Below are 10680 nucleotides of genomic sequence, written 5' to 3'. Positions count from 1 at the left end.
GTAGTCAGACAAAATTATCAACATAAAGTTGAGCCAACTTCTCCATGGGATAAGTAATCTTCTTAGGAACAAAGTGGGCTACTTTGGTTAGTAAGTTTACAGTTACCCAGATTGTGTCATTCCCCTTCTAAGAACGTGGCAGACCTGTGACAAAGTCCATGGTGATATTTTTCCACTTCCATTCTGTTACGGGTAAGGGCTATAACAAACCATGTGGCCTTTGTTTTTCAGCTTTGATTTGTTGGCAATTCAAGCACTTGGCAACGTAAGAGGCTATATCAGTTTTCATACCACTCCACCAGTAGAAGTTCTTCAAATCCTTGTACATCTTTGTACTACCCGGATGGATTGAGTAGGGTGAATTGTGAGCTTCCTTCAATATCATTTCCCTCATCTCTTCATCCTTTGGTACACAAAGCTTATCCTTGAACTTGAAGACTCCATCTTCAGTCAACTTAAAGTCTAAGTCCTTTTGTCTTCCTTCTTTAATGTCATTTACTATCTTCTGAAGACCTTCATCTAATATTTGTGCAGCTTGGATTTTCTCTATTAATGATGGTTGTATCATAAGTGTAGCCAATGTCACTGTCACCTTATTCATTAGTAGTTCCAAATCCATTCTTCTAGCTTCTTCAATCAATTCATTCACAGTCAAGGCTGCTAGGGATAGAGTTTAGGACTTCCTACTCAATGCATCGGCCACAACATTGGCCTTTCCAGGATGGTAATGGATGGTGCAATCATAATCTTTCATCATCTCTAACCATCTCCTCTGTCCCATATTCAGTTCTTTCCGGGTGAAAAAGTGTTTTAGGCTTTTCTAGTTACTATAGATCTCACTCTTTTCACCGTATAAGTAGTGCCTCTAGATCTTCAAAGCAAAGATTACTGCTACTAGCTCTAAGTCATGAGTGGGGTAATTATTTTTATAGTCCTTCAGCTGTCGAAATGCGTATGCTACTTTACCATTTTGCATCAACACACAACCTAGGCTTAATTTAGATGCATCACTATATACCACCATACTGGTGTTGCCTTTTGGAATAGTGAGTACTGGAGCTGTTACTAATTTCCGCTTCAATTCTGAGAAACTTTCTTCACATTCCTTGGACCAATCAAATTTCACTCCCTTCCTTATCAGTCGGGTCATAGGGGAAAAATGAGTGAGAAATATTCTATGAACCTCTTGTAGTATCCTGCTAATCCCAGGTAGCTACGGATCTCACCAACATTCTTGGGTGCCTCCCAATCCACAACAACCTTCACCTTTCTAGGGTCAACTTCAATGCCCCCCTCTGAGACAACATGCCCTAAGAAATGTACTTGGGTGAGCCAAAATTCACATTTACTGAATTTTGCATACAACTGCTTCTCTCTCAACCTCTGCAATACCAATCTCAAATGGGTAGCATGTTCCTCTTAGCTCTTCGAATAGATCAAAATGTCATTAATGAACATGATGACAAAGTTGTCTAACATGTCATGGAACACTCTGTTCATCAGCTCCATGAGCACTGCAGGTGCATTGGTTAGCCCAAATGGCATAACAAGGAACTCATAGTGCCCATAGCGGGTCCTAAAGGTTGTCTTCCTGATGTCACATTCTCTAATCTAAAGTTGATGGTACCCAGATCTGAGGTCAATTTTAGAGAATGTAATTGTACCTTGCAATTGATCAAATAGAACATCAATTCTGGGCAGCGGTTACTGGTTCTTGATAGTCAACTTATTGAGTTCCTGGTAGTCTATGCACATCCTCATACTCCCATCCTTCTTCTGGACGAAGAGTACCAGTGCTCCCCATGGGGACACACTAGGCCAGATGAACCCTTTCTCCAATAAATCTTATAACTATTCCTTTAACTCCTTTAGTTCTGAAAGTGCCATCCTATATGGGGCTTTGGATTTAGGTGCTATCCTAGGAATCAGATCATTAGTGAATTCAATCTCCCGGTCTGGGGGTAGTCCAGGTAAGTCTTCAAGAAAGACATCTGAGAATTCTGTCACTACTTCTATCTCTTCTATAGACTTGCTCTCCTTAGTTGTGTCAACCACAGATGCCAACTAAGCCTCACACCCTTGTTCCAGCAATCTTCTCACTTCAAGTGTAGATATCACTAGTTTCTTGGACTTCTTGATTTTTCTCTCTTTGTAAACAAACTCACCTCCTTCACGAAGTTTGAATACAATTTTCCTTTCGGCACATAAAACACATGCCCTATAGGTGGATAACCAATCCATGCCTAAGATGACATCAATGTTATGCATTAATTTAATCAAGTGAGCAATCATGTCATGCCTGCAGACTTGAATAGGACATGGTTCATAATTTTTTTCTATTCCTACTTCACTCCCTGTTGGTGTGCTAACAACTAACTTATATGTCAAATTCTTTGGCTTAATACCCATTTTGGCAACAAAAGTTAGAGATACAAATGAATGTGATGCACCAGTATTAAACAAAACATATGCAGGGATCATTGATATTAGAAAAGTACCTATGACAACTCCAGGTGATGCCTCCGCATCCTCAACGGTCAATGCAAACACCTTCCCCTAGTGCTTGGTTCCCTGTGGTGCCTGAGCTGAACGAATAGCTGTCAATAGCTGCACTGGTCTAGCTGGTCCTATATAGGAGTCACCCGGTTTCCTTTGTGGGCAGTTGTTGGCAAAATGACCCACTTGCTGACAAATGAAACACCTGTAGGGAATCATCTGTGTTTGAGCTGCAGTGGATCTAGGTGGTAGTGGAGCTTACCCTGCCTCTGGTCTTCTATACCAACTTGAAGTTGCACCAGAATATGCTACCCTACCAAATCGGCTGGGTGCCGCTGTCCTCCTTCCCTGTGGGGCTTGGTAATTTTCTCTCTGCTTGTCCTCAATAGACTTGGCAACTTGAACCACTTGGGCATAGCTGTGGAGGTACTGAGCAACTAGCCCCAATGGTGGGTCTTAACCCCTTCTCAAACCTCTTGGACTTTGCATAATCTTCCTTCAAATGTTCAGACACAAAGAAAAACAATTTCTCAAACTCTTGTTGATACTCTGACACTGACTTGGATCCCTGCTTCAGATCCATAGACTTTATTTCCTTCCTCTCCTTCACACTATCCGGGAAGTAGTTATTGTAGAGCGCTACGTTAAAGTGTTCCCAGCTGAGGTTAGGCTATAAGGCCACTAGGATGGGCTTAGTGGACTTCCAGCATGCATTCGCCTCATTCTGGAGCTAGTAGTTGGCACAAATAGCTTTTGTTCATCCGTTATATATAGCACCTCAAAGACCTTCTCCATCCCCTCTACCCATTTCGTGGGTGCTAAAGGATCTTGTGCAATTCCACTGAAATATGGAGGCCTAAAATTCTAAAACTTCTCCATCAGTTTCACATTATCCATGGCCCTAGGCACTATACATGGCTTTGTGGTGTCATCTGCCTCAGTGGTAATGGTATGCCAGGCTGTGGGGTAGATTGCATATTAGAGCCTTTTGGATGGGCTGTGGGGTGAGTTATAGGCGTAGGGACTTGTCGTGCTTAGGGATCAGCTGCATGGGCAACATTACGTACTGGATGTGCCGGTGGAGTAGTATGTCCCTCATGAGTTTGAAGCACGGCATTGACTTGTGCATTCAGCCCCGTTATAAAGTCTAGTTGTTATTGTTGCACCCTTGCATCAACCCTTGTAACATCGCATTTGGTTGCTGCTATAGTCTGTGCAACATGTTGCCCATGATTGAAGTTACATCCTGCGTAGATAGTATAAGTGGAGCAGGTGGGGCTCCTGGCACAGTGGTATTAGGCACTGCTTTCTGATTGGGCTTAGGAGGTGGTGATAGGTCAGCAACAAATCTAGTGGCACGGTGCTGCCTTTCGGGTGGGTGGCACGGCACTACCTTTTTGGTGGCCATCCCACTTGTGTTCGGGCTTTTTTTGGTGCCATAGGAATTTCCTGTTTTAAGAAGATACAGTCAATTCCATCCAATTTGCACCAACTAAACTGAATTTAAACATGCATAGAAATTCATTTGATAATCCATGCATGCATAAAAAGATCATCCCATTCGGGCAATTTTAACTCCACCCCCTCTAGAGTATGTTTTCTAGGATCTCATGTTACTTACTTGTCTCCAATTGTTATGAACTTGCACATGAAATGTCTTCCTTATAGGTATAGATCGTAATGGAAGACTTGTTTCCTTGAGTTTTTTCGCTTGGAATGATCTCAATGATGAAACTCAATGTGCTAATGTTTTCCCCCACTTTAGCCTTTGAAAATGAAAATCAATATTCAATTGATTATTTACTTAATGGGCCATAAGTGGGGTATTTATGTAGGTGATTATAAATCCTAAACTAGGGAGGAGTATAATCAAATTTGGGAGAGAAATATGGCCTAAAAGACATACTTTTCCACTACCGATAATTACCGCTTTTTGTCATTAGTTACCGCTTTGCCTCTGTTGATCTTGGTCTGATGAATTTCCAATCACAGAACTGAATCGGTAATTATTGGTTCCTACCGGCAGTTACCTCTTTGCCTCTGTTGATCATTTTTTGATAAATTTTTTGAATACATCGCTGAACCAGTAATTATCGCTTCCTACCGGTAGTTACCGCCAGGACTCTGTTTCTAGTCGAACAAATTGCATTTATTTAAATAGGAATAACTTTTGTATACGCAGTCCGATTAATCTGATTCAAGTTTCGTTGGTTCTATAACTCAATTTTCAACATTTTTGATGTTTAACTCGACTTCAAAATTAGTCATTTACTGTAACTAAAATACCTTTGAGTAAGAGTCATGTTGTTATCTTAACCAAAGGTTGTTGTTTTGACTTGTGTTTCTTCTTCCTAGTCTCTTAAAATCTCTTTCTCTTTCCCAGGGTGTAAGAATTATGTTATTAGTAATGGAATTATCCACGTTATTGGCTTCTACACTCAACTTGTCCCCTACGTGTGATCTATGAGTTATTCATTTATCTTCAAGCTTTTATTAATAGCCTAATCACGAGCATACCTAGCATTTTATAAGTTTATGACTTAAAGCAGAGTATCGCACTCTGATACCATTCATTGTCACACCCCACCTTCCCTTTACAAGACGGTTGATGACATGGACATACACACATGATCCACAATCCATCTAGGATCCATGATGCAGTACTTTAATTTCATAAAGCTATAAAATGATTCTACAATTACATAGATAATAATAAATCAAAATATACACAACTGGTGATGTCTAATGATATTTAACATATTTACTCAAAATAAGGTTTTCACAGCGGAATCAAAATTACAGTCATGCCCCTAGGTCTATAGCTAATAAGTATAAAATAAATCAAAAGGAAGATGATACTCTCATCCTCAGCATGCTCCGAATGCACAATCATCACATACGCAACCGTCGTGCGTAACTAGCTCCTCATCCCAGAGGTCACCTCCATAGAGAGCCAGCTCCTCAACCACAAGCTCTGATGGTTACTTGAATCAACTTCTAAAACAAAGGGGCAACAATGGGGGTGACCTTCCACGAAGCCCAATGAGGGGTAACACACACAAGCAATCATGAAAATCTAAGAGAATGCAATAATATAAATAACCATACTGAACCACATCAATATGAATGAAATTATATGAATGCAATGACATGATCCAATTATTATCAAACAATTCTAAGCAATAATTTCTAAGTTCAAAGGGGTATAAGTGCTACTGCAACATAGGTGGTATCCCTTGTCATGAATGTACGTTATCAGTCACTAAGGATACAAGCTAGTTGTGAGTCAGGAGCATACCGGTCTCTACATGGTTTCTTCTGTATCCGGAAAGCCCCTATTAATATCCCCCATAATACCACTACATCGAATCTAACATCGCATGTAAGACATACCCACCACCTAATCCGACATCGTGTAAGGGTTTGTCACGATGCTAGCATCTACGCACCTCAGTCACCAGAAATCATCCCCAACCTCAGACCATCGGATGGTAGGATTAGCCAATACGTAAACCCCTATTGACAAGGGTTGTAGCACCAGGGTAGTTATCCTAGCCCAATGCATTCTAATATGCCAAAACATATTGCAATCACACTCACACACCCCGTGGGCATATAGTGCCGGCACCAACATTCGGCCACCCTGTACCCCACACTCACACATCATGGGCATGTAGTGCTGAAACCAACCTTCGGTCACCCTGCATGCCAATCTCTACAACACACTCACACATACACTCACCCTAGGCATATATTGCCGGAACCCAACCTTCGGCTACCCTACATCCTAGTCTCCACAACACACTCACACACATATATTCACAACTCTTGTCATTATACAACATCCACATCCAACACAAGTAACAAGTTTATAATACAAATTAACATGCTCATCCACATGCATCATAATATAAGCATTCCATAAAATAAAATCATACAAATCGCCTCACCTCGAGTCTTAGGTGATGATGGATAGCTGATGGCCTCGTGTTGCATTGTCACATCACCTCTTGGTTCTACTCCTAGGATACATAACATTTTTAAGAAAATAAATCACCCATAGAGAAATTGAGACCCTCGGCACATGTTCTAGCTTCATTTTCTATTTCTCTTTTCTTTGAAATCGTTCTCAAATTGAGGGTTTTATGATTATAGGGTTGATTTATAAGTGGGGGATGTTCTCCCACCTCAATTAACTTAGATTAAGTATAATCAATGGGTTGGTTAAGGTGGTTTTACACAATGCACCCAAATTTTCTCAAAGTTCCAGTTGCGACTAAGCTAAATTAGGGAATTTCGGTTGAGGTTTTATGTGGTCACCCCAATCCACTATACCCATTTTTAATTTCATTTTTCCCAACCCAATTTTGGGTTTGAATGGTGCGGTATAGAGGGTTTGGGTAAAAACCACCATTGCTAGGGTTTAGTTACCCAACTTGGGGATTTCACTAAGGAGGGTTCATAGACTCAAATTGATCCATCAATCTTGCTAGGATGGATCTCTTACACTAAACTCCTCTCCCAATTTGTAGTTTTGACAAGTGGGAAAGTGGGTTTTAGTAAATTTCTCCATTTCTAGGTTTTATGTTCAAATTGGGGGTTTTTGATGGGGCTTCCTATGAAGGAGGTTTATGCACCCAAAGTGAGTGGTAAAACATGCTAGTTAGTTCCCCACACTAAATCCCCAAACCAATTCGTACATAGGGCATGTGGGTAGGGAGATTCGGTTGGGGCAATTCTCCACTAGTTTAATAGAAAGGGAAAATAGAGAGAGAGATACTAGCACGTGAGAGTTAGAGTGAGTGGAGCTTACCTTAGTTGGTAGGAAACTCTTGCTCCTCCCTTCCTCTTCCTTCCTTGCTCTTCTTCTCCTTCTTCTTCTTTCTATTTCTCCTTCTCCTTGCTTTTACTTTGGTAGGTGGAGAAATGAATAATAATCTCTATTTATAGTCACTTAATTAACTAAGGGTTGTTTGGCAGAAAAATGGGTTTTCACTCATTATCGGGTTAATTCTTTATTTTGGAACTAATGGACCCACCTCGGGGTATCCAAATAAATTAATCCATCATCCAGTAGGTGGTACCAACCAATAGAGGTGGTTTGAGGTGTGCGGGTGCAAGAGCCTGGGCCCCATAGCCAAATAACCCAATTTTGGCCTATATTTTCATAGGAGGTGTTCACTTGTGAAGGCTGGATTAGTTCCCTTTATGTTGAAATGGATCTTTGAGTTGAGGGGGGCCATCCCCAGGTTCCTCATCTGTACATTTAAAATAGGAATTTTAGGGTGCGGGTATAACAAACCTAGGGTTTCCTTATTGTCTTTTAATACTTTAAGTAACTCCTCTTCTTGGCTAGAAGTCAAATCAAAAGAAATTATTTCTGGAAGAGTCTAGTTAGGCCCTAGGAAAGCCTACCTCAAATTAGATGGCAACTCCTTAAGATCTAGCTTAGGGGGCTCAACTATACAAGTTTTAGGAATGGAATTGGAAATGGGTCCTAAGGGCTCCACAGGTGTGTGAAGGCTCAAGACTTTAGAAAAGAAAGTTTTACTATTATCATCCAACTCATCCATACACTCTTGGAATTCTGAATCAAAATCAATATCAAAGTTGTTAATTAAATCATCAGAAAAATTCAAAAAATCCTCAAGCTTATTGATCTCTTCTTCCATATGTGGTTGCTTTCCTATCCTAAACATGTTAAACCCAACAGTTTGGTTGCCAAATGATAACCTTAGAAAACCATTCTGGTAATTGATTAATGCACTACTAGTAGCTAAGAATGATCTTCCTAGAATTATTAGGATCTCATCTTTGGTTGAGAAGGGCTTGGTATCTAACACAATAAAATCAATAGGGAAAATAAATTCTCCCACTTTAAGTAAGACATCCTCAACCATCCCTTTAGGAATCTTAACAGACCTATCTACTAATTGAAGAGAAGTTCTAGTGGCTTTCAATTCTCCCAATCCTAGTTGCTTATACACATGGTAAGGTAAAAAATTCACACTTGCACCAAGGATAAGTAAGGCATGCTCATTGTGGGTCTTGTCTATGACATAAGCTATGGTAGGGCTCCCTGGATCCTTATACTTGGCTGCTATAGGCTGAGTAATTATGGAACTAATGTTATCTATCAAGAATGCCTTTTTGGACACACTAATGATATGTTTGTGAGTACACAAATCTTTCAGGGCCTTTACATAGGCAGGGATCTGGGATATGGCATCCAAAAGAGGGATGTTCACCGCTACCTTTTTGAGGAGTTCTAAAATCTTGTTCATAAAAGCAGTCTTCTTTTTGTTTACCAAGCAGTTAGGAAAGGGGACAGGGGGAACATAAGGATTGTTAGGGTTTTGATCTTTTTCGGAAGAATTATGTTTGGTTTCCTCAATCAAATCATATTTATTTGCTTTAGGTTCATCAGACGAGCCTAGAACAAGAGGCGCACTTGTGTCCTCAACTGAAGGAGAGTTAATAGGAGTAATAGATGAGAAAGATTTAGGAACACTCTGTTGGTAGTCTCTACTACTCCTAAGGGCATAAACAACATGCGTTAGTGGGTGCTTATGAACTAATAGGTTGATGCCTAGGGTTAGGCTCTGGTTGATTGGACAATGTTACTTTCTCCCTCTCACGAAAATTTGAGACAACTTGGGTGAGTTCTCTTGTAAGATTTTGATGGTTTTTCATGAGGAGGGCCATATTCTTTTCCAAATCACTCAGTCTACTTGCCTCTCCAGTGTTGGTAAACCTGGGGGGTTGTTGATAAGATGATAGGAGAGGAAGCCTAAGGAAACTAACCTAAGGTCCTACATTTGGCCTAGAAAAAGTATTTGGGATAAAAGGCTATTGAGGCCTTTGGGGTCCAGGTTGACCTTGACTATGAAAATTGGAAGGCCCTACTTGGTTGCTCTGATTCCAGGAGAAAATTAGGTGATTTCTCTATCTTAGATTGTAAGTGTTATTATATGGATTATTCTAATATAAGGCATTAACACTATCATTGAAAGTGCTCCCAGAGGTGTTGGGGTATTCTTCTATAACATGTCTAGGGGACTGACACCAAGCACACATCTTAACATAATTGACTGATGATGGCTCTCTAGGAACAATAGCCACAATCCTTTTGATTAAGCTATCCAAGTGGGCTTCCTTGGCTACTACCCCTTCCATAAAATATCATTTCCCTCCAATGGTTTTTTCACTTTCTTGGGTTGATTCCCACTCATGGGTTTTTTCAGCTTAGTCAAGTAAGAATTCCCATGTCTTTCCTTCATCTATAAAAGATGTGAATCCCCTAGAGCACATAGACTCTATCATTTATTTAGTTGGGTAATCAATACCCTCATAAATTATTTGGCATAAATGCCATAAGTTTAGGCCATGGTGAAGGCATTCTTGGAGCAGATCCTTGAATCTCTAGATAAGTTTGGAAAATGACTCACTAGGATTTTGCCTAAAGTGAAGGATATCACTTCTAAGTTTATTGGTCTTGTGAGTTGGAAAAAACTTCTTAAGGAAGACAACTGTGAACTGTTCCCATGAGGTTATGGAATTTGTGGGTAACCCATACAACCACTTCTTAGCTTGGTCTTTCAATACAAAAGTGATTAACCTAAGCTTAACAACATCATCAAAAAGCTATTGGATCTTAATTAGAATACATATCTCTTCAAATTCCCTTAGAAATAGGTATGCATCCTCAGAGGCCAGCCCATGGAAGTGGAGCAACACAGTGATGTACTGAGATTTGAGCTTAAAATTATTGCCCTAGGCTTGTGGTAGAACTATGCAGAAAGGTAGGGCTGCTCTAGTAGGATAGAGCCTATCTTTCAGAGATCTAAGTGGAGGGTTTTGTTGTTGGTCTCCCATATTGAAAGGTATTGATGAGAGTATAGGTATAGGGTCACTACTTGTTGGATCTCTTCTTTCTAACCGATTCTCAGTATTACGTACCCACTTAGCACTCATGCAATAGAAAACTACCCACAACTAGAATAAGATAAGCACAAAAGAATAGAAAGAAAAACTTATTTTTTATAAGAGCTCACTGGGAGGGATCCGGGGTTGCTCAAATCAATTCCTGAGGTACTACTATAGGGCAAACCCTGTCTTTATCATATTGTGAGGCTTGACGACCTCCACCGATACATTGCAAGTTGTTCTTCTCAGGAATTCAAT

General features: G+C 40.2%; 1 non-coding gene across 1 annotated transcript; it reads left to right on the top strand.

Annotated features, from left to right (window-relative positions):
* The first annotated feature begins 9877 nt into the window (after positions 1-9877).
* Positions 9878-9984, top strand: LOC122085280. Its single transcript, XR_006142061.1, has one exon. It is a non-coding gene; the product is annotated as a small nucleolar RNA R71 (small nucleolar RNA).
* Positions 9985-10680: the final 696 nt, after the last annotated feature.

Source organism: Macadamia integrifolia, chromosome 7, assembly GCF_013358625.1.
Source record: "Macadamia integrifolia cultivar HAES 741 chromosome 7, SCU_Mint_v3, whole genome shotgun sequence".
Lineage (NCBI taxonomy): Eukaryota > Viridiplantae > Streptophyta > Magnoliopsida > Proteales > Proteaceae > Macadamia > Macadamia integrifolia.
Note: the sequence above shows the minus strand (reverse complement) of the source record. Positions and strands in the feature narration are given on the sequence as shown.